Source organism: Emydura macquarii, unplaced genomic scaffold (assembly GCF_026122565.2).
Source record: "Emydura macquarii macquarii isolate MOO-44397 ecotype Brisbane River unplaced genomic scaffold, CSIRO-AGI_Emac_v2 contig_2768, whole genome shotgun sequence".
In the NCBI taxonomy this organism is placed as follows: domain Eukaryota; kingdom Metazoa; phylum Chordata; order Testudines; family Chelidae; genus Emydura; species Emydura macquarii.
Window position 1 is genome coordinate 51,374,598 of NW_027132905.1, and position 24,706 is coordinate 51,399,303.

The 24,706-nt window shown below is 38.1% G+C and overlaps 1 protein-coding gene across 4 annotated transcripts in view; it reads right to left on the reverse strand.

Annotated features, from left to right (window-relative positions):
• SPEN (spen family transcriptional repressor) overlaps window positions 1-24,706 on the reverse strand; it is an 88,267-nt gene that overhangs the window by 27,898 nt on the left and 35,663 nt on the right. The window lies entirely within an intron of this gene.

Consider the following 24,706-nt stretch of genomic DNA (forward strand, 5'->3'; position numbering starts at 1 on the left):
CTTTTTAGAAGTGTTTTCTTTTTCCTCTCTGATGCAGAAAATCCAGTTTCCATAGCACATCCCTGCTTATACAAAGGAACTCAATCATCTTCCAAATATTCTCTTACAAAATCCTCACAGGAGACAGTCAAGGAAGCAGAATATGGGTAAAATGTCAAATAGATCCTGTTACATTCCATCACAATGGAGAAGATTTAATTAAGTTTAGTAGAGAGTTTTATCAGCTTAGGAGTTGTGTGGGAAGACTGAAAAAATATAAAAGGTATACAGATCTGCTGAAGCTTTAAAATCCCTTTCAGCATTCTCACACAAAAGGAAATGCTCTGGCACTGCCAGGTGCTGCTGTCAATCTGAAAACAGGCTTCACAGTTTCTCCCCAGTGTGGCAGCCACATCTTTAAAAGAAGATTCTTACCTCTAAACAGACGACACTGGAAACTAACATCCCTTGTGAGAAAACTAACGCATGTTTTTGCCAATTGTTCAACTATTAACTAAATGTACATGAATCAAATATTGTTCACAGGCCCGACGCAGAAACCTGTGGACTTTGGTCCCAAGAACATCTGTATAAGGAGTGGAATAGGAACTGCAAACCAGATCAAACTAGTAATCTATTTAGTCCAGTATTCTGACAGACAGTGACCACTATTAGATGCTCCACAGAAGAGTGCAAGAAATCCCCCACAGTGGACAACTGTGTTAGAACTTGCCCACATTGAAGGTGTCTTCCTACTCCCTCTGAGTGGGTGTCTAAAGCATGAGGGTTTCTATACCTGAAAAAAATAAATCTATATTCTCATTCTCTAACAAACATCTACACCCCCTTTTTTTTAATTTTGCTGAGTGCTAAGTCAACATGATATCTTCAAGTTAATGTGCTGTGTACAGAAGTACTTTCATCCGTTTTAAATTTGTTGCTTTTCAATTTCACTTACTGTTCCTTTGTTTTTATATTATGAAAAATGATAAATAAGAGCAGGCTGTTTACCTTCTCTACACCATTAAGGCTCCAGCTGGGGCTAGGGTCCCATCATGCTAGGCACCTTACAAATACAGAAGAGAGTCTCTGCCCCAAAGTGCGTAATTACAATTTAAAAAGACAACGAAAAATTTACCAGAAGTACAGACCTTGTAAATTAGATTTCTTCCTCATTTCCCCTTCACATAACAGCCCCCTTCCCCTGACAACTTCCCATGTCTAGCAGTCAGCCAAATTTCTTCAGTCCCTACTCCTTCAAAGCAGCCTCCTCCTACTCTCCCCTGGCTCCACAAGAAGAAACTCAGTCTCATTCTGGGAGACAGAGATAATAAACTACCAAGAGTGTGTGAATGTCTGTTCGCAGTCACTTCCATTCTCTATGATAGGAGCTATGCCCCATGTCCATATCTAGGTGCAAGTGGCCCATATGATCCAAGCTCTGATCCCTCCAGTGTCCCATTGGATCAAAGGATTTCACTGAGGTATCCACAATGATGCCAAGGTCTTTTTCCCAAGAAATGCATAGGAGTAGTTAAAATTATTCCTTCCAGTGTACATTACCTTGTACTTATCAACTCTAAATTTTCTCTCTCTTTGCTGCCCATTCACCTAGCTTTATCATCTTCCTTCAGAAGTTTCTCATTATCTGTCCTAGTTTTGACTAAATGCAGTATTTTGCCACTTCACCATGTCACTCCCTTTTTCAGACCATTAATAAATATACTGAAAAACTTCGCTCCTAAAAATGAACCACGAGACAACCCATTAGTAATCTTCTGCCCTGGGATCATTTGTTCCTTCTTTTTGTTTTTTTGTTTCTTAGCAAATTTCTAATTCATGACAATACTTTACTTCAAACTCTTCCATCAAAATAACATCCTTTTGTGCAATACTTTGGGGAACGAGAGACAATTTCCACCATGCCAAGAGGTTTCTATTAATTCTAAAGTGGAATGCTGGTAATATCAGTTATTACAGACCAAACTGGCAAAAAAAAAGTGGGGAACTTCTTGGAAAGATATGGTAGCACTTAATATCATATAATTCCCTTTTAGGAGTGAACACTGAAAGGGATTTTAAGGTCTCAGCAGACCAGTCTTCCTTCATAACTCCTAAACTGTTAAAACTCTGTATTACACTTAATTAAATCTTCCCATTGTCAAAGAGCACAACATTTTACACTTTACTAAAATTTTACCTGAGCGGCTTATGACAGATTCTTGAATTTTATTAGGGAATCCAAAAAGACATCAAGTATTATCCACAATAGTAATATTTAATTCATACTTAATTCTTTTTCTGGACTGGATTAGCCACATTTAGCATTTCTGGACAGATTACTAAAATCAGAATAGTCTGTATTTAAACAAAGTGTTCTGTTAAGAGAAAGAACCTCAGCTCTCAGGATGCCCCAGCTGGGGCAATCTTAGCAAAAGAGCTAGTACAAAAATCTGGACTACAGAGATGAATTTTTCAGAAATGGTGATCATGCCCACAAACATCCATTGATTTTGATGGGAGCTGAGTATGCATCTTCCTCTGAAAATTAGACTTTTGGTGCCTAAAAATACACTGAAAAAAATAAACCCACCCTTGTATAACCTTGAAACATGCCAGAAAATGGAAGATACCATAATTCTATAGTTTTTAAAGAGGAAAAAATGGTAGAAAGGACCCAGCACGCAGATGAGGTTGTTTGTTTTTGTTTTTGAGAGAGAGAGTTAATTTTTCCAGCTGCAGAAACACAGAGGTAAGCTTGGAGAACATTTGCATGCCTGAATTTTCAACCTCTGAGAATTGGGGTATGATGGAATGCTTAATAATAGCTATGCTGCAGCAGAGACATGGAACATAGCAAAATTAAAATAAGGTATTTGACAGCAAGTAATACATGTAATCTCAAAAAGGGAAAATATGTCCTTTTAAGCCATCCCCCAAACTGAAATATGCAAGCTATACAGAGATGTGCGCTATGCAACTAACGTTAGAATTTGGCCTTTAGTTTTCTTGCAAACAATATGTAAAATACTTTTTCATTATCATCTTAGAAATAAAGTAATTTTACTAAGATTTTTTCCAACAAACTTGTTTATTAGCAATAATTCACAGCTTTATACTCAAAGCAATTAGAAAGACAACTATTTCAGAAGCTAGGCAGTTTAATACAAGACGACAACAGATGACCTTAAACAATCCTTCCTATAGTGCTCCTTGACAATTTTTCACAGTTAATCAGTGACTTATTTCTTGCCAAAAAGAGAAAGAAAATGGTTTCAAAACCTATAACTTTGTTTTCCCCCCTCCAGCTGTAATGCAAAAATCAGAATGTACGTTTTTTCATAAGTAAAATAAAATGTGCTCTGACACACAGCCATTCCCCAGAATGAGAAAGCCTACTCTTCGGCATTCATGTAAACTTACTGGTACATAATGATACCAAGGAAAAGTAGCTAATCTCCTGAAATGTCAATGTATATAAACTGTATGGGGGTGGGGAAGGGGAGGGAGGGTCTGTGTTGTAAAAAATTTCCAACCTGTCAGACTTCCATAATTTTTCTTGTAAAATGTGCAACTTTATGACGAATCTGGTGTTTACTCAAGGAGGGTTTTTAGTACCTCACAGCCTAGTCTTTTGTCCAGGCTGGTTATTTATAAAGATGAATTTGTGACATCTCATTTCTTTTCATGGTATCACATTGTTGTCAAATTCAGATTTATGACTTCACTGTAGGCAAAAGCAGAAAGAAAAATTGGGCTATGAGGAAGAATGTTTTTATTCGACTAAAAATTCAATTACAGTAAAGGGAATGAAAAAAGTGGTTGGTCACAAATTACTTTTCTTAAACATGTTCCATTCTTCAAACTGATTCCAGTGTAAAAGTCCTTCTTAAAATAATAATCCGCTTTATAAAACTGGCTGGTGCTATATAACTAAGTAACACTGAAGACATACCTGAAAATAAGCAAGACAGAGTTCTCTTCTGTCCTTATTTTCAATTAAATAAAAAAAAATCTACTAAGAGCCCAATACTGCAATCATATTCATGGTGGACAGACTCCTGCACCCATACAGAAGCCCACAGGCTTTATAGGACTTTGTCACGTGTAATGGTCTAGCTATGGGGATCAGAGTACAGAATTGGAGGACAAAACTTGCTTGAATCACTGTTTTAAGTACCTAAAACTTTTTTGTTTACACAACATCCAAAGCCTGTTTTTTCTGGTTTAAAATTGAGAGGGGTAAATCCCAAGTTGTATTACAGTATCATAACATATTCAGTTCTCACCATATTCTTTTAATGGCTTGAGTATAAAGGTTATACCCATATTTCCATGAAAATATCTTTTCAAGTAATTGTATTTTTCAGTTCTGATAACAAATTATAAATTTATACTATAATTTATATTTATGTATGAAAAATGAAAGCACTTGAGAAAATGAACAAAGTGAGTTATTCGCTTTGTTCCCCAGCAAAAGGAGATAAAAGAGAGACTCCAAATCAGTCAATGTAACAAGGATACCTGCTGTTTCTTGTCAATGGCAGGCTGTGCTGAATCGAGGGATCTCACAAGCTGCCTTACCCTTTTGCAATTTTAAAAAGTGGGACAATTGTCGTTTCTGAGAACTGATTTCAAAACTCTGAGTCAGCTGTAACTGTGATGGCTGCTGTTATTACAACAGCAGCAACCAGGAAACACTGCAGCCATTCATGTAAAATAAATTACAAAGAAGCATTAACGCATGCTGAACGCAAAGTGATGCCAAACTTCAGGTTTTAAAAATCTAATCCTTTGTAGTCAGAGTGGGTAAGAAACCATCTGAAATCCTTGTGATTTTTTCAGAGGGAAATTTATGCCAAATTCTAACACAATAAAATATTACAATGGCTTAGTTATAACTCTCTTTAAAAAGAACTTCTATGCATAAATGGTAACTGATCCTTAATTCTTTTAGCAGTACTCAGACATTAATTTTTCTCCAAAACTAAATGAAATCAGCAGCTCTGCCTAATCAGCTATGATTCAATCGGCAGTCAGGATAATTTATAAGAAAAGAATGTCACCTTCAAAGATCTATTATGGACAGTAACACAGGACAACCCTTATGAGCATGAAGCCCAGCTTACAGAGTCGGTTACTCACTATGCTTGGTGTCAAAAGAAGATCCCCAATTCTAGTCAGGAAATCACAAGTAGCTCCAACACAAAAACCATTTTTTCCTTAACACATGACCAGTGTAAAGTCATGGTAGATTATTTGTATGCAAAAATATCAGCTAATGATTTACTCATATGCCACTGATTCCCACCCTGAAGAAGTTTACGCATTTTAATGTCCCTGATGATACACAATGTGCTTTTGAAGAATTCTGAGTCAGCTCTATGGATCTAATACGGTAGATTGCAAGAAAACACTGCCAAAAAACTTGACACACAGTTCTGAAAAGTTTAATTTATTGCTTATAAAAATAAATGGTTACTGCTAAGGGGGGGGGGGGGGGATACGGCTAACTGGGGGGGGGGGGGGGGAGGAAATGTTCCCAATTGTTTAGTACTGCTGGCTCTGAAATTTGCCATATTCCATGCCAGAAGTAGAGTAAATCATCCCTTATACAGATTGTAAAGCACTCTAGGATCTTTACTGAATGAAAAATGATATATTAAAGCAACAGACAGATGATTTTTTTAGTGTATACAAGAAGTCTAATACTCTAGAAATATACAATTTATACTATACTACACAAATTAAAAAAACATTTAATCATAATAAAACCAGCAACTAATCGACTACCATAGAATTCAATCTCTTCCTCACAAACATTAGCTCGTCAAGCTCCTCTCTCCTAAGTGCCAGAGTAGAGCTAAGCCTTGCTCCACATGCCTTCAAGGTCAACAAGTTCAGACTATTTCAGACCAAAATGGGGAATAAAATCCAAAACTGAGGGACCTCTAGCTCAAATGCCTCTGTTAATGATAACCACTGTACTATTATAGATATTTGTCTCTCCTGTACAAATCTACTAGGAGCCACTGCTTGAAACCTAATTGACAGATCTTTTGTTCTGTTTAAGTCTCTCTCCAATAAGCCATAAGCTAATTAGTACACAACTTGCAACAAGGCAAAGCTCAGTCACCATCAGTCCCTAGTAATCCATGCTTCTGTTTCACCATAATCAGACAGAAATTATTACAACTAGTTTTCAACTGTTCAAAAGAGTGCTCCTGTAATCTCAAGAGGTGTGGTGTGGAATTTTAACATGCATCTTCTTCAGAGATGATTCACTCTGTTCTAACAACACTAACCTAAATAGAAAGAGGATCAGTTGGGGGTGTCTCTGTATCTGCTAAATGACTTGTAAGGCAACAATGGCACATGTCTAAGAATAACTTGTCCCTCAAGTCTGTGACAAAGAATATCTTTTTTCTGGTTAAGATAAGGAGTCATTTAACCTAAAGTGAAAGACAACAGAAATTGAGTCAAACTACTAATGATTTTCCTAATTTCGAGATCACAATATTAGAATGTCTTACTTTATTTTTAGATTAGTGGGTAATAGTTAAGATAGGTTTGGCACACTAATACACAACATGGAGTGTTTGAACCCTGATCTCCTATTTCATAAACTATGTTTTAATATGAATACATAAATAGATTTAGCATATACAAACATCTGGAGGACTCAGGATGTGAAGTGGATGGGGTGCTACATCTAATCCTCTTTCCATGTATTACACTATGTGCACAATCTTTCCCTCACAGTACTTTAATGTTTGTATTCAAAAGCATATTGTGATGCAAATATATGACATTCTTAAGCTTCTGAAAACTTACTATCCAAGGAATTTTAGTTTGTAAATGTCACGCTTTTATATCTATAGGATAAAGTAATAAACAAAGCACAGATGTGCTAAATCTGAAAGAATGGACAAAAATCAGATTGCAAGTAAGCTGGGAACAACCATACAACACTGGTGCACAGCAAAAAAACAAGCATATACTGCTCAAGGGAAAAAATCATTAAAACAAATATATAGAACGCTGCAATCACAAAACAGTTACAAACTTTCTTTAGCTGTTGTTCTTTGAGATGTGTTGCAGATGTGCAGTTCACATTAGGTGCACTTATGCCCACACACAGGTGCCAGAAATTTTTCCCTCAGTGGTACCCATTGGGTCAGCTCTAGTGCCCTCTGCTACCGCATGCTCATGATGCGATACAAGGAGACCAACCGACCCTGTACCCTCTTAGTTCCTTCTTGTCAGCTAACTCCAATAGAGGGGTAGGAGAGTGCGTTGTGGAATGAACATGTGCAACACAGCTCAAAGAACAGTTAAAGAAAGGTTAATAACCATCTTTTCCTCTTCAAGGGTTTGCCCATGTCCCTTCCACATTAGGTGACTCCCAAGCAGTACCCTAGGAGGAAGACTCAGTGTTCATGGACATGCAGATTGAAACAATGCCCTACCAAACCTGGCCTCATCCCTAGCTTGATGGGTAATGGCATAGTGAGAAGAAAAAGAATGCACTGATGACCAGGTTGCTGCTCTGCAAATGTTCTAGATTGGGACCTGGGTCAGAAATGCCACTGAGGAAGCTTGTTCTATCGTAGAATGGGCAGTCAGGAGGGCAGGTGGTGGGATACCCACCTGCTCATGGCACAAGATAATGCAGGAAGTGATGCAGGATGAAATTCTCTGAGCAGAAATAGGTAGGCCTTTCATTCTACCTGCTATTGCCACAAAGAGCTGAGTGGATTTACAGAACGCTTGGTCCTTTTTATATAGAAAGCTAGGGCACACCTAACATCCAGCGTGTGGAGACATTGCTCCTCCCTATTCTTGTGTGGTTTCAGGAAGAAAAGTGGCAAGAAAATAGTAATCAGGCTATTTAACTGTGTGAGCACCTTCAGGAGGAACATGGGGTCTGGGCCAAGTTGTATCTTGTCCTTAAAGAACACTGTTCTTTAGTTCTGAAGTAAGGGCCCTGATCTCTGAGACCCTCCGGGCTGAGGTAATTGCTACCAGAAAAACAACTTCCAGGAAAGGTACAACTGAGGGCATGATGCCAGTGGCTCAAAGGGAGGGCCCTGGAGTCTTGTCAGGACCAGGTTTAAGTCCCACAGAGGAACAGGGTCACAGACTCATGGGTATAGCCTTTCTAAACCCATGAGGAAGCGAATCGACATTTTGTACGAAAAACCTGACCAAATATCCACCAGAGGGTGGAAAGCTGAGATGGCTGCTAGGTGTACTTTAATAGATGAAATAGCAAGGCCCTGTTGTTTCAGATGAAGCAGATACTCCAGCATAGACTAGAGGTGACCTAGAGAGCAAGAGGCCTCGATGAGATGACCAAATGGAGAAACGCTTCCTCTTGGCAAGGTAAGTAGCTCTAGTCCAGTGGTTCTCAATCTTTCCAGACTACTGTAGCAGAAGGAGCACTCCGCACCGATGCCGAGGTACTTGGTGCCGAGTCCAAAGCTGGTCTGAGAGCCGCTTCCATCAGGAGTGACTTCAACCTGGCCTCTCTGTCCTACTTTGTTTACAGCTTGAACTGGCAACCAATCTGACAATGATCTTGGATATGAATCTCATCCAAACAAAAAGAACCATTGAGGACTGCCAGCCAAAGCAAGATGAACAGTTTCAGTGACTGTCACGGGCAGTAAGAAGGAACTGAGGTGCATTTCCTTATGCCATACCTTGAGCACATGGCACCAATGGGCGCTAGAGCCAAGCCAGCCAGTACCATTGAAGGAAAAATTTCCGGCAACTATATGCGGGGCACATGCGCACCCTTATCGTGGAATGGACACATGCAAGAACTTGAAGAAAAGTAGGATACCCTCTTATCCCTCAGCTTTTCCACTCTTCACATAACTGGAAAGGAATCCTATAGTAATTTCAGGCTGGAGTGCTTTATAATTCTAAATTTAAAGAAACAAAGAAACTTATGTTTAAACACCTGGGGAAACTGACATGTTGATTTTTGTAATTTCTTGGTACTATTGAATAACCCACTGTATTTATTTCATTTTTTAAATTAGTTGTCCCTTCCTTCACAGTCTCTAGTCACAAGACTCCTCCTGGTCCACCCCCCAAGGCAAGAACTAGAATATTTTTAACCCCAGATGATTGGAGTTTTACAATGTTATATTTTAATTTCATTCCAGGACAATATGAATATCCTCTTTACTAATTATATTGGTATGGTTAGAAAATATCAAAACCTTAATGAAAAACTAGCTGAAGGCAATCACTGGACAGATAAAAGTGATGCTGATGGGCGAGGAAATCACTTAAAAAATTTGACACTTCCAAAATATCACTTCCATAAAGGCTTCTCCTTAAAGTTCCAGTTGGTTCAAAATGCAGCAGACTGTCTACTCAGGCTATGTCACCATGCCCCCTATTGTAGAGGCAGCCTACACCAACATAAGGAGTTTTTCTACCAGTATAAGGACCACCACTTCCCTGGGTGCTCAGAAGCAGCACTCTTTTGTCAGCAGAGTATCTACACTGTGCGTTTTGGCAGCATAACTATATCAATTCGGAGTAGGTTGGGGGGCGGGGGGGTTTGTATTAATCTTCAAAGACCTTTTTAAGTAGCTCAAGTTACCTGAGAAACTGCTGCTCCAATCATGACCTTTTAAAACATGTATGTTACTTAGGAACAATGGAACAAACAAAGCTCAAAAATAAAATTCATGAAAGCAGGGGGAAAAAGCTCTCAATATCTGACCACAGCCACAGAACTCAATGCTAGGGAAAAACGAAGTAATATTGAAGCTCACCGCCTTCAGAACGAAGCATAAAACTCCATTTCTTGGCAGAGCTTTCCCACAATTAAAGTAAACTCCCACCAACACAAGGGGTGAAGATGGGGGGTGGAGGGATAGGGGCAACCAACAACCCTCCTCTTTTACCACTACATTCAGTGGGAGCAGAGTTAGACCCAGACTGAGCACTTTTGAAAACCACCCTTTAAGTGCAACTTTTAGTAGTCTGAGGTACTCAGATATCACAATAGCGGAGAAATTTACTTGACTGATTTTCACTCACATAAAAAGTAGTTTTATGTAACTGTTTCTAATCCGATTAAATTAGAGTAACAGCCCTTATTTGAGAATAACCACCAGTAACAGAGGTTCTCAAACTATGGCAGAGGTTCTCAAACGTTTTATGCTGGGACCCCCTTTTAAAGTATTTCAGGCTGTGACAAGACCCCCCCAAAACTGATGACTCCCCCCCATGCCATGCCACCCTTACTGGCATGTGCGGGGGCTGACAGCTTGTGACCTCCCCCAATAATCTTGTGACCTGTTGAGGGGTCACGACCCCCAGTTTGAGAACCCCTGCACTATGGCATTACTTATACTAGCATTTTTCTTAAAATTTTCCACCACTGTCCTACAAATATATATCCACAGGTGCATCTCTATTGGTACTTACAACAATGCATTGGAGCACTTGGGCAAACAGGCTGCTGGCATCTTAACTACATGACAGGGTGGAAGGTTGGCCCACCTGAAGTCTAGGCCAAAACTCTCATTAATGACTATGGGACTGGGATTTCATTCAGCATTTAAAATGCTGGTGGTTGTTGGGTCTACACCAGTGGTTCCCAACCTGTGGCCCACAGGCCAAAAGTGGCCTGCGGGGGCTTTTAAAATGGCCCGCGGCTCCCCTCCCACTGGCTGCAGAAGGAAGCCGCTGCCTAAGGACCCAGGTGGAGTGCATGGGGTTACAGGATGCATTTGGTTTCCCTGCTGCAGCCCAGGAGATGGGATATCAGCGAGGAGGCAGCCTCCTTGCTGAACTCCTTATGTCTGGCTGCAGTTATGGGGGGGCGGGGGTAGGGGGAGGTGCCTGCTGGTGGAGACTGGTGGCCCTTCAGGGTTGTAAAAATTGTATCTGTGGCCCTCAAGCAAAAAAGGTTGGGAACCACTGGTTTACACTAACGATCCCACTCTCCGTTGATCACATTGGTGATAATACAGTGATGGAAAATTTTAAGAAGAATGCTTGCAAAGAGAGCATAATTCATTAGAGGGTGGCCTGATTCCATTTAGAATAAATTGCTTCCAACCCCTTGGGCTGAAATGGCCATAAAATATCAAATAAACAACTTTCGCCAACTATCTGTACATAATCTAAATTAATACTTCGCAATTTCCACCTAAAATGGATTATATCTTCAAAAAGATTCTACTTCAACAGCCATGAGAGGCAAGTATGTGTTATGATCCTTATTTTTCCAATGGAAAAAGTTAGGCAAAAAGAGGCTAAATGCCTTGTCTAAGGTCACTCTGAGTCAGTAAGAGCAGGAAGAGAAACTTGATCTCCTTTCTCTCACTTGTGTTCTAATCAGGAAATCACAATCCTTCAAAAAAATAAAGAAAGCAAAGTTCTGAGAATTAAAAATATAACTCAGAGTGCTTTCACTAAAAGATTTATTAATTTATTGCAAGAAGATTTGTGATACAAAAAGAATTATGTACAAATTAAGGCTTGTTGCCTTTTTTTTTTTTATTAAAGAAAGACTTAAAATTTGCTGCTTTTAAATATTTTATTGTATATTGACTCAAGAAGTATCAGAGTTTGGGGGACTTTTTTTTCCCCTCTGTTTAAGTCAGTTCCCAAGAGCCAATATTTCTTAAAACAGCTCTAAAAACATTTTGGCTGAACTATATCACCTTTGTCAAAGACAATATCTTGTCTAGAAGCACTGCTGGTAACGCTTCAGGGAGAAAGCGTTTCCATACATACACTAAAAATTCTAAAGAGATAAAAAAGTTAATTTTATTACTGTATCATTTTTAAAACATCCTTTAGTCTCTTAAAAATGCAGGACGTGATTCACCACAAAGATATTTCAGTCTTATGCTGGTGTAGCTCCATTTCAATGTAAAACTGCAATAATGCAGTGGTGAATCAGGCCCCAAAACTGCAAAATTAATATTTATCTCCATCTTCAAGATGCTGTTCTAACAATTAAACAAAATGTCACTTGTTGAATTTCTAGTTTGGTAGGGTTTAAAGTGATTTTGAAATCATGTATCCTCACTGGCATAAACAAACACAATTGTTCCTCAGATGGGAGTTGCATTTAAAACCAATGCCAAGATACACAGCTGATAAACAAATGCCTCTTAAGCAAAATTTGGAACATGCGGAGGGCTTAATATAGAAATTCCATTTATGGCAGATATCACTTTGTGTAAGTTTAGCACTTCTAAAAATGGTCATCTTTGTCCAAACAGTGAAATGGAAAAGAAAAATGGACAAAGTAACTGTTTCATAATCACAATAAGAATTAATATGTATATAAGGGATAATTCTGACCACAGAAACATGGGTCCTGATTCTCCATTGCCTTGCACCTTGTGTAGTCATTTAAACTAATGCAAACCGAATGTAAACCACTACCATTTTGACCTGATAGTCTTTTACATCCGCTTTGCACTTATGAAGAGGACTGTACAAGATGCAGAGCAATGGAGAATCAAGTCCATAATGTTCAGTTCTATGACCTTAATCTATGTACAATATAAAAGATAAAGCATTTGAGGGGTAGTATGTTAGAGATTAATTTTCAATGTAAACCTGCAAAGAACTGATGGAATTACAAAGGAACAACTTTCCTGGAAGTCTTTTTTTTTTTTTTTTTTTTAAACACACATCAGCAAGTTCAGAGATCTTTTTGAAAGGAGCAAACACAAATAAAGTATATCTTCAGGTAAAATTTAAAGTGGACGAAAAAACGAGAGTCCTGGAGCACTTTAAAGACTAACAAATTTAATTTCTGCAGGCATAAGCTTTCGTGGGCTGCAACCCACTTCATCAGAATCAAGAAACAGAAATCAGATAGGGGATATATATACACATCCAAGGGTAAGGAACAAGAATGGGGAGGGTAGGTGTTAGCAAAGTCTTCAGTTAGAGTAGATGAGGCCTATTCAAACCACTTGGCAGTGGTGGTTAGCAAAAGTTATTTAAGCCATGAATATGGAGTAGGAGCCATGAAGCAGGCATCCTGACACATTGTGGCCTGTGAGAGGGAGGGAGATTTCTTCCCCAACCCCCATGTGATTCCCGAACACAAAGCCCACCTGCTCAGACTGAGTACTGGCTACAATATTTACAGCTTATGTAGAATAGACTTGAAAACATCTAATCTGTATTGAAGTAGGAAATATTTTACAAGTAGACAAAAATAATTTGACTTCAGCCTTCTTTTTCATTTAATTTTTTTTGTTTGATTGTAAAAATTAAGGGGAACCAGAACATCTAAAAAACAACTCTAGAGTCTTTTGATGCTATCCTTAAATACTTCTAATTAGTTACCACCTTCACAGTATATCCCAGGTGATTTCCCCCTCCAAAAAAAAAAAAAATCCAGCACACTGTTATTTACACATTTTTAAAAGTGTCTGAGGAAACATGTGATAAATTCCCTGACTTTGAAAGTGAAGACGACCTGCAGAAGAGCTCTATAGAGTTGGAAAGCTTCTCTCTCTCACCAACAGAAGTCGGTCCAGTAAAATGTATTACCTCACCCACTTTTTGTCTCATATCTAGGACCAACACAGCTACAACACCACTACAAACAACTCTTGTTTGTTTACCTTAGATATAAAGAATAGTAAATTTGGTCTCCCTTACTTTTGCTCCAGGATTCTTTGCAGGACTAGAGAATGATTCACAAAGAGAGCTTTACTCTTCAATTTCAGGAGCATTAATAAGGCCAATTAAAAAGAAACCCAGAGCTTTATACAGTGTGGCTAAGAATCCCTTCTCAATACTCAAATCTCAGCCTCCTGTGATGTCAAAACCACATTAGTTCTCCAGTCATCTATAGTCAGACATAAAAACCAGATAAAGCAAAACCTGGCATTTCCAACATTAAAAATTGTTTAGAACACTTTCATGCCCTCTCTTTAAATCACAAAGATACAAAAAAAAAAGGATAAAACTCCCTTTTGTTTATTACTATTATCTTCAGGAGGAACGGAATAGGTGGAAAAGCAGACAGATGCTCTTTGGGTCATGTCTGGAATAATGTTCATGTTATCAGAGCTGATTGGTTCCTTCTCCTGAAGAGGAACACAAGAGTCATTTCGTTTGCTCTATGCACAAAAACAAGTTTAGCACTGGATCCCTCGACAGCTGTAGTGTAGGACAGAAGCTCAATTTCACTAGCTCATTTCTGGGGCAGAGTAACCAGTCTGCTCTGAACTTCTCTCTCTCTCTCTCTCCTATTTTTATGGACTACTCCACTTCCTTGTGAAACAGACTATTTCTGTTCCCCCATCACACTCACCTTGTCACTGTATTTTCTGTCACCCCACTATGTGCCGATTTGTCTCTTCCTTAACATTGTAAGTTCTAGATGATCTGACCATAGCTCTAACAGTTCCTGCTTTTTGTCCAAGAGGAATTGGTTTTGGCATTCTTACGTAAATGGACTCATCTGAACAGATTCATGTCTGTTGATTTAGACACAACAAATCCTGCATCTTGGCAGGGTGTTAGACTAGATAACCCTTGCAGTCCATTCTAACCCTATTCTATGTCCATAGTTATAATTCTCTCTACTTCCAGGAAAGAGCCTTCAGATACCTTGTGGTGGATTAGCCACCATTTGTAGGATAGTAAGACCTGTATAACCACCACCTTTGTTGCTGATGTTGGAGATTATCTAAGGATGAGGAGACAGGAGACATTTGAAGCAGCCTCATGTGGAACTGGATCCCATGTCAACACAAATGACAAACTTCCTGAGGAATCACATTAAATATCTATTTGCGACTACTAAATCATCCAAAAAGTTGATATAATTATGAGTGGTTGCTCTTTGGGGGTAAAGATTTTCTCCACTGCTACATTAGTAGACTCTAAGGTGTTCTAATGAATGAATTGTTTGAAGAAGATTCTTCATAATCTCTCCTCAGATGGAAGCTTTTCCATACCCTTAATCATTTTAGTTACCCTTTTCTGTACCTTTTCTGATTCCAATACATCTTTTTTTAAATGGGGCGACCAGATCTGCACACAGTATTCAAGCGGTGGACACACCAGGGATTTATAAAGAGGCAATATGACATTTTCTGTCTTCTCTCTCCCTTTCCTAATGATTCCCAACATTCTGTTAGCATTTTTTGACTGCCGCTGCACATTGAGTGGATATTTTCAGAGAACTATCCACAGTGACTCCAAGATCTATTTCTTGCGTGTTAACATCTATGTTCTTAGGTTCTTATGGCTTGAAGTAAGCTGCAAATCTGAGTGCATCCAATGAAACATGCAATACAAAGGATGAAAACTGAGATCTTTTGGGAGATGGTTTTTGGCTTCTTTTTCCTTTGCAGGTTGGTTGCCATCAGTTCATGCCCAGGCCAGAATAGCTTGAACATAGTATGTTGTTTTTAAGACGAGTGCTATAACCTCACAGCCATGGCTCAAAAAGAACTCTATCTTCCTTTCTCCTAGTTCTTTAAGGAGGAATTTCTCCTATGGAAGGTATTGCAGTGCCTGACTAGGAATGTCCACTCCTGCATCTATATCTTCAGGTAAAATTTTTAAAAAAATTTTGGGGGGACAACAGACACTGTAAATTTGCAATTTTAGTCCAAGGTTTACAGGGATGTTCCATCTCCGCTTTACTTGCATCATTTAAGGCAAAGTGGAAAGGGAGTTAGAGTTTTCCCTTTAATTGTAATAGCTAGTATTTTCTGGGAAGTGTTTTAGGCGGCCTTTCATCTTTTAATTCTTGCATATATCTAGTGTAAACTACTATACAGCCAACTCTTTCCAAAATTTTACAGCCTACCATGCACTTCTTCCTTCTTCAAATAGGATTATTCCTCCTGAAAGAGGAAAAGGAAACAGAAGCTGTTTTTTTACTGATTTTTTTTTTTTTAACCTAGGTTTGGATTTCTTCTCTCGTTCTTTAGAAAAAGAATCAAAAGAGCTAGAGCTCTTCCTGCCTTTGAGTACTAGTCCCAGAGAGACTAATGAGATTCTCACTTTAGAGCACAGTAGAAGCTCCTCATCATGCAAGTATGACCTCAGTTAATTCTCTCCTTTCTCTTGGCCTTGTCTAGATCTTTTGCGCAAGACTTCTTGGACAGAAACTTGAAGCCAGAATGCTGCCGTAAATAAATAAATAAATAAAAATAAAAACCTACCCCAGACCAAAATAACCAAGCAATAAGAACAGACCTTCCTCCATGCGCAACATATCATGTGTAGAAAATACAATTCCAGGAGCTTCATGAATCACAGGAGAAAATTTTCATTGCTTGGCTTGAACAGACAGATAAAAATGGGACTTGTAACGTACTCCAATGAAGTTAGTGATAGAAGCTGTAGTGCAGACAGAGCTCAGTTGCTTTTGCCATTGTAGCAGAATCACTGGAAAGGTGGCAGCTATACAGAATAAGACTATAGTAAAGATAAGTAATCTTTTGTAAGATAGCCAGAATTTGCAGACTGATGAACCCCATGCAAGATACCAGTTCCCACTCCTTTAGAACAGCTGCTGTCTGCATGTGAACAAGAATTGGTGTCTTACTGATGAACTAAGTATTCCTGAGACACTGACCTCTGTGGTGCTTCCTCTCAGCTTAGAAAGGAGGTGGATCAATGAGGATGAAGGAATCTCATGCGAAGAGCCTAGATGATTTAGCAAGGACCTCAACTATCAGCAGCACTGGTCCAAGCCTCAAATTTGCTGAGCAAGAACCATGTCCCAAAGGAGTCTAAACTCCTGACAGTCCTCAGAGCCAAACAAACAGGTCCATCCCCCAACAGAAGGATGCGAGCCTCAGTAGGTCCAGAAAGCCCAAAGCCCACTGAAATATCTATATAATTTTAATAAGATATATACAAACTTAGGACCCACTAAACAATGCATTTGTTAAAACCTGAACCTGAAATTTAGTAAGAAAAGGGTTCTGCACAAAGAGAGGTCTGACTCTGCCTGTGTGCAACCCTTTGGAGGCAAAGAATTTCATGAACTGTTTTTGAGAAGCAGCCCTAAGTCCCCACGGGAGCTGTAAAGTTCTGGTCTCTGTTACCAAGTACAGGCACAAAAGGGAAACCCAATGTGAAGACTGATGGGCAGTAATAAGAAATTTCTACAGTTACAGTTTAGAAAGCTTTTTTATTATTATATTTATCTGCCAGTTAGAGCCAACACTTAGTGCAATACACACAAGTTGCAAATACAGTTTGTAACAACCCAGCTATTAAACAACTACAGAAAAAGTACACCACCCCCCTTCAGAAATCTGAGCTCAGCTGGTCCAAGCAGAGAATATAAAGAGAATATGCACACCAACCTAAATTTAAAATACAAAAATAGACTGTAGTAAGAATGACTTAACTAATAATATGAAAAACAAAGTGATGTAGGCTTTTATCAATACAGAAGAGTCCTAAAATATTTTTCAAAAGAGAATAGGTGCTAGATTATATAAAATCACTTGTACTCCTTTGCAACTGTGTGCTGGCAACTTTCCACTACTACTGAGTAAGAACTTCTTGGGTTACCATAAAGCAATAGGGCAGATTGCTTTGAAGTTGTCCCTTTTTTGTGGTTTCATATTGTGCTATGTTTATAACTTGCATGTCTATAAATTCTGGAAGTTCTTCTCCTGTCTAGAGTCTGCCATGGAAGAAATGCTCTGTTTATGTAGTACAGAGAATGCTAGATAACTGAGACATTTTGAACATAAAAATAAAATAATCTGCTACTGTTGAAATTCTGATACAAAGATTGCATTGTTACCATAGTTAAATTTATTACACAGCTTAACCTGCAAACATTAAAATTTCACAGTGCAATGATGCTTTCTCTGTATTGTACAGTCATTATAATCTTCATAGGATGCTAAAATATCTAGGCATAACAAGGATATGTTTAATGCAAAATTTCATCTTTAGTTTTGAGTTTCCTTGCTTTTGAGTTACATCAAACCCTCAAGTTTTTTTTAAAATGAATTGCTTCCAAGCCAAAAATCTGTATAGGGAATTTTTAGCACAAAGCACAATTTAACTGCAACATTTAAACCCTAACAAAAAGAAGGGAATTGATTTTAAAAAATTAATCAAGATGCTTAACTACAAAGGCCCTACTAGGGGGAGCTATAATTAATTTCTGGTATTCAAATTACATTCAACACTCTGCAATGCACATACAACATATGGCAGAAGACAAATTTACATGTAGAAAGAGTTTACGGGTTTATTTTTTTCATTTGAAAATAATGTAGGGTGGGAGGTTTGGCTTCTGAAATAACTCCTGCTTATTTTTGTATCCCACGTTTATCACTGCTGTATCTAAACTGCCACCTTCCCAGCAACATATCCGGGTTAATTGGCACCTACCACTTCACACTTCCCATTCGTAAGCACATCCCTTCCCCCCACAAGGCTAACCAGACTCCTGCCTGTCACATGGCTGGAACCCCGCCGGCTCTCTGCCCTTCCCCCCTCCTGCTCTGTAGAAATTAGGCAGAAGGAGGAAGCACAGCTCACATCCAGCCTCTGGGAGGTGGCATTCAGCCAAATCAAACTGGATGATTCCAGTTCAGACTGGTTCTGGAGAGAGACAAACAAGCAGTTCCTTGCTTTCCCCAATCCTCACGAATAGTCACTTCACTATTCAGATACAGCAAGCTTTCTCATCCGCAGCATACAATCCTCTCTGCCTATCTCCTCTGAAAAGTGCTTGTTCTTATTTTATTCCCACAATGATATTAAATCAAAGCAACTCCTTAAAGTGCATATGCAGAGTGAGTCATTCCCAACACACATTTTAACTCCACATGCACCTTTTTTTTAACCCCTTTCCTCCCTCCACGTGCACACACAAACTGAAGTAACCACTTCAAGCAACTCTAGCAAAGCTTCACATGAACATCAGAGAAGAGGCAGAAAGTCTTTCAGTCACCATTTTGACTGCAAATATCTTTGGGAAGTTTAAACCCAGAGAAACAATTAAAAGGGGCTTTTTTTTAAAAAAAAAAAATCACACATAAAGCTTTGTCACAAATATGGGTATTGATGTTGACCATCTCTAACAGAGCTAAATAAAGAATGCACTATATAGGAATAAATGACCGCAATCCCCATGATAACGAAGCCAAATAGTTGTTTACTCAACACTGGAACATCAACAATATATTCTTTGCAAATGCAAGTGATTAATACTGATGTATTTTTGACCAAAGTTACCCCAAAGTAGCTACACCATCATGCTGACCAGTTCACAGTATGATACAGACAGTGAATTATAATGCCACTAGAAAGTGTTAGGCAACTAAAAGAAGCAGTCTTTCAGAACAAGGTAAAACCTATTATGCAATGTACATTTTAAATAGATTACTCTAAGGGGCTCCAGCTGAACTAATACAATGTGAATGTTTTCTGCCCTCTACCTCTCTATAAATAGACAACAGGTTTAGTGTTCAAATTTGTGCATTTCTGAAGGCAGAGAAACAGTGTTACCACTCTCATATAATGAAATGACTAATAGGCTTTTCCTGGTTTATATCCCAGAGAATAAGCCTAAACCTCAATATTCAGAATTAGTTTATCAGCTGGGAGGAGATCATATAATGGTGATGTAATATATTTTGCATATGTCAAAATGAACATTACTGACCATTCTGCGTAAATCATATATATCAAACCACACACGCACACAAAACACATACATACACAGACTTACAGAGTACAGGTAGGAAATTTTCAGATGGCTTTAAAGAAGGAAGAGGTGTCTTGCTCTCTGTATTTGTGTCTCAAAAGCAAGATACCCCTTCCTTCTTTAAAGCCATCTGAAAAATTTCTGCCTGTAGTCAATTTGAAGAAATCTGATATACTCCAGAGGGCCACATTTTTAAAGAGGGTAATCTGGTTATATTTAAATTAGCACAGACACAAAAACAAACTAAAGTACAAGAAAGAACAAAATGAGACTGTTGGATGGCTGTTATAAAACAGGATACTAGAGATGGATTTGTTACAGTTAATATTTTTCTTTCCATAATTCACATTTCCTAAATCTAAGATAACATCTAAGTGGCATAAGGCTTTATCTGAACAAAAAGTGAAGATTAGAAGTATCACCCTGTGGAAAATTATTGCCTTACTATAAATACTCAAAAATAAAACAATTTAAAAAAAAAACAAAAAAACCTTATTTCTCTCAGCCCCAGTCTCTCTCCAATACAATAGGAACATCAAATAAATTAATCTAAATAGCAATAACTTAATTTTCATGTGTAAATATAAAGAGAGATATACAAAGTACCATTGAGGTGAAGGTCTTCATTCCAATAAAGTTCTTCATTCCATATGACTTATCTGTATGGAATTCTTTTACTCAGTGATCAAGACCAGCCCAAAGTATCTACATTTGCAGTTAGCCTAAATGCCAAATAATTTTTCAACTGTCCCAGGCATAGACATCTCCTAACCCACTCAAATATCTTAAATCCCATTTTAAGTCAATGATTCATTACTAGCTGGCAAACAAACTCTAAGCAGAAGAGGAGGAGGGGACAATGGTAGGGAAAAGTCAGCATTATGTAATGAAACTAAATTTGCTAATTTCTACTTTCACTTCAGCAGTATGCAAATAAAGCCACCAAGCAAATAAAACAGAATATATTCTAGACTTCATGTTCCCAAGAAAGGTTTAACTTTTTGTTGCACTTGTTTTTCTTGTGATTAAAATGCATTAGTACTTGTAATAGTATTTCACTTCTGTATATTGTGTTAAAGAATCATAAGTAACACCAATGATTTTACTTCCTACAGTTTCTGTTGCTCTTCTAGAGCAACAATTCAAGTAAATTTTTAAAATAACCTCAATCTATAAATTACCTGTTATTACAACTTTGGGAACACTATGTAAATGGCATAATAGCCAAATTCACTGTCAGACACTGGAAGTAGACTTTCTTGCTGTACATTTAATTCAGTGCTAGAAAAATAAGCTCTACAAATGCTTTTTAAAAATGAACGTAACTACTTTGCATCTATGCTGACTCTGGCACTATACTATTTGGACAAGAGCTTGCAGCTTATGTTGCAAATCACAGCTAATTGTGCAATGAGGTCATAAACTAAAAAACCTTACCTTGAACTTTAAACACTGAACAAACATTCTTATAAATAAAGAAGGGGAAGGAATTCTAGTTACTTTACATGCACATGTGCGCACGCACAAAATGCAGAATGATTTCTCTTACTGTTTTAGTGTCTGCCACGAAAGCTTCTTTACTGAGCTTCAGTATCATAGGAGATCTAAAACATTTTTACAAGGACTTGGGAAGACATTTAAGCCCTGATTCAAAAGGTACTTCCACATGTGCCTAATTTTAAACACAAGCAATTGCACTGACCTCAATGCCATGTGCTTCAATGTGTTACTTTTTAAGGTCTTGATTCAGCAACAACAAAACACAGACAACTACAAGATATGTGCTAAACCAGGGGTGTCAAACTCATTTGCTATGGCAGGCCAGATTTGAATTAAATGTACTTCAAGTGGGCCATACATACCATAAATTGAAATACTAGGCACAACCATTTTTATGTAGTATTATATTTTATTTGCTAGATATCAGCAATATAAAAACTGCAGTAAATTAACTTCTACAACTACTACTAATTTACGATGAAAAGAATCGACCAATGATTAGAATTATAGTTCTGAGCGATGCTCCAAGACCACACTGTCCCTCTCTCCCGCCTTTTAGAGCACTGTGTCTCGTGCACAGTGCTCCACGCGCTGCCGCCAGAGTACACAGATCTCATGGCAGCTCATGACGCCACGACATCTCGCAGCATTGTACCCTTTGGCGGCGTCGCACTCTGTCACGAGATCTCACGGCATTGTACTCTCTGGCAGCAGTGCGCAACACTGCGAGATCTCGCAGCAGCGCACGACGCCACCAGAGAGTACAACGTGAGATCTCACGACAGCGCGCGACGCCACAAGGGACTGGACCAAAAAGGTTGGTGGGCCGTATGCGGCCAGCGGGCCGGATGTTTGACACCTCTGTGCTAAGCCATTTGACTTTATGAAATTACTAACAATGTAGAACAAATAATATGAATGAATGATATTAGTTTACTAAAAACACCTCAATGGGAAACTGGAATGGAAAATAAAATTCTGTCCAACTAAACTTGTTTTCAATAGCCTAAGCAAGGTGAGAGCTGTGATACGCCCTGCTGTAGTGCCCACTGGGACTACAGCCTAGTTTTCATGCATATTCTATTTTTTTCCATGACACAGTACAAAAAATGTGTTTGCCAATATGTAATTTGTGGTTCATGTGCAAATCAAAAGAATGTTGACAATAATGCTGCTGGTAATAGGAAAAACAAATGAAATTTCAACTTTTCCCTTCAACGCCACCAAAAAACTTCTCCACAATATAATTCACTGGTTTTGGCAGCGCAGGAGAATGTGGGGCAACAAAAACAAAAGAACTCAGAAGCCTTACTAAGTAAAACTTCTAAATGCAAGTTATTTCTTAAAGCCATGCAGGATTGTTCTTGCTATAACATTTACACGTGAATCGTTCAGACATTTTCACATTAGTCAGCTTTCCTATCTGATCTTCTGTGAGAGAATAATGATCTATTTTCGCCCTCTTTTTTTGGTCTTTTAGCTTCTAAATTACTTCTTTGCAGTTCTCATCACAGAACCCTCAAAAAAGCATCCAACGATAACAAAAGACCTCTTCAACTTCATTTTATCTATCTATTTTAACTGAAGTGGAATTCAACACACTCCAAACCTGCAAGACAAAGGTATTTACATTTCTAGAACATGCAGAGCACCTTTCCTCACAACGTTGTCCAAGTAATGAAAGCCTTCTAATTTTAATGCTGTATTTAGTCTATGTGGCTCTTTCTATGATAATTATCTTTCAAAGAATGAAACTAAAATACACCATAATTTTTCTGCTCATTGTTCCATGATAGCTTACAGGTAACTGCCTAAGGGCCAGATTTTTAAAAGTGCTCAGCATCCAGCAGCTCTCAAAATTTGGCCCTAAATACTTACATTTGGGTCTAGAAGTGACCTCTCTGTGTACAAAAATACAGTTTACTTCACAACTGACAGTGGAGAAAGAAAGACAGACATGAAGAAGAGGCTTGAAGGAGAGAATTATCTTGGGCCGACCACTGGTAATATTCACTAGTTATGCCAACCAATCACAGAATTCACAGTGTTTTTATAAATTCCAAAATTTTAAAAGCTCACATTTAACCACCTTTCACTAATGACCAAGCCATAAAAGGATCTCAGGTTTTCCAAAAGCACTGAGACACATGTCTACAGTTTCTGATTTCATTTAATGTATGAGTCAACCAATGACATCTATGTTTATTGCAGGAGAAATTCTGCCTTAAATTACGCCCCTTGAAAACAATGGGGAATGCATTTGGACCTTGGTAAACAATTCTATGGATGATACAAACCAAAACAGGATACATTTCATTCTCCATAGATCTGCACTGTTAACAAGACTAAAAAAGTAACAAGATCTATTGAGTAAGAAGGTGTTTTTTGGTTTGTTTGTTTTTTAAACAAGTCATTCTTGAAATTATCGTTATGATGTAATGTACATGTTTTATGATGTAAATGCTGTAATGTTTATTATTTTATATTCCATAGTTTGTAAAGTGTGTAAAAGCACTTTGTTCTTTCAGGATGAAAGGCACTATCCATAAAAGTACTTACTTCACTAGTCTGAATTCACTGCTCTGGTTATAAAATCAAAAACATGAAAATTTCACTTTTCCAGAGACACATCTAGTCTTGCAGCATTAAGATAAAAGTTACTGGGAAAATGAACTGCCAAAATGTAACTGATACTGATTGTTTCTCATTAAAAATTTCACTTTGTTCCACTGTGGCAATACTTAGGTGTTGTGAATTTCTGTAATAGTTCTTCATCACAGGCTGCAGTTTAATGTCTTAACACTTGTATTAAATATGAAGATGAACTGGGCTTTTTTTTTTTTTTTTTTTTTTGGAGGGGTGGAGGGCGGGGGGAAGAGGATGTATAAAGATCACCTGAAAGCATAGATATTTTTCTTGCTTGTATTTTAAGTCTTAGAGATATCATGAGGCACATTTCATCCTCCCTAATTCTGCTGGGGACCTCTGGGAGGTCTCAGTGATATTTATTTCAAGTTTTAACATGTCTGAAGGTATTAAATCTTTAACAAAATGTTTCCTTTTTTCAAAATGTTAATTTATCATTGAAAAATAGGAATTAGAGACAAGCCAACCACGAAGTTTTAAAACAGTCTCATTTAATATCCTTTCTCCTCTCAATTGCTTTTGTGATGTCACCATTTCACTAGTTCTCCACTCATCATAGTCTTCCAGCCTAGATAAGAGCTGAATTTCTAAATTAAAAAACAGCAGAAAATGCCTTAAAATAAATAATTAGAAGAAAAGAAAGAAAAAAAACCCTTCTCGGGCCCTTTTTATACGTCATAAAGAAGCCAAAAAAGAGCAGAAACCCAGTTCTCTCTCCCTTTGCAGGTTCCCTCCAAAATCATTCTACCTTCTGGACTGAGTTCAAGCAGTTAGGTTTGATGAGAGTAATTATTCTGATTAGTGAGTCACCAGTTCTCACAGTAAAATTCTGTTCACAAATAGATAATCAGGCTGCCCAAATTA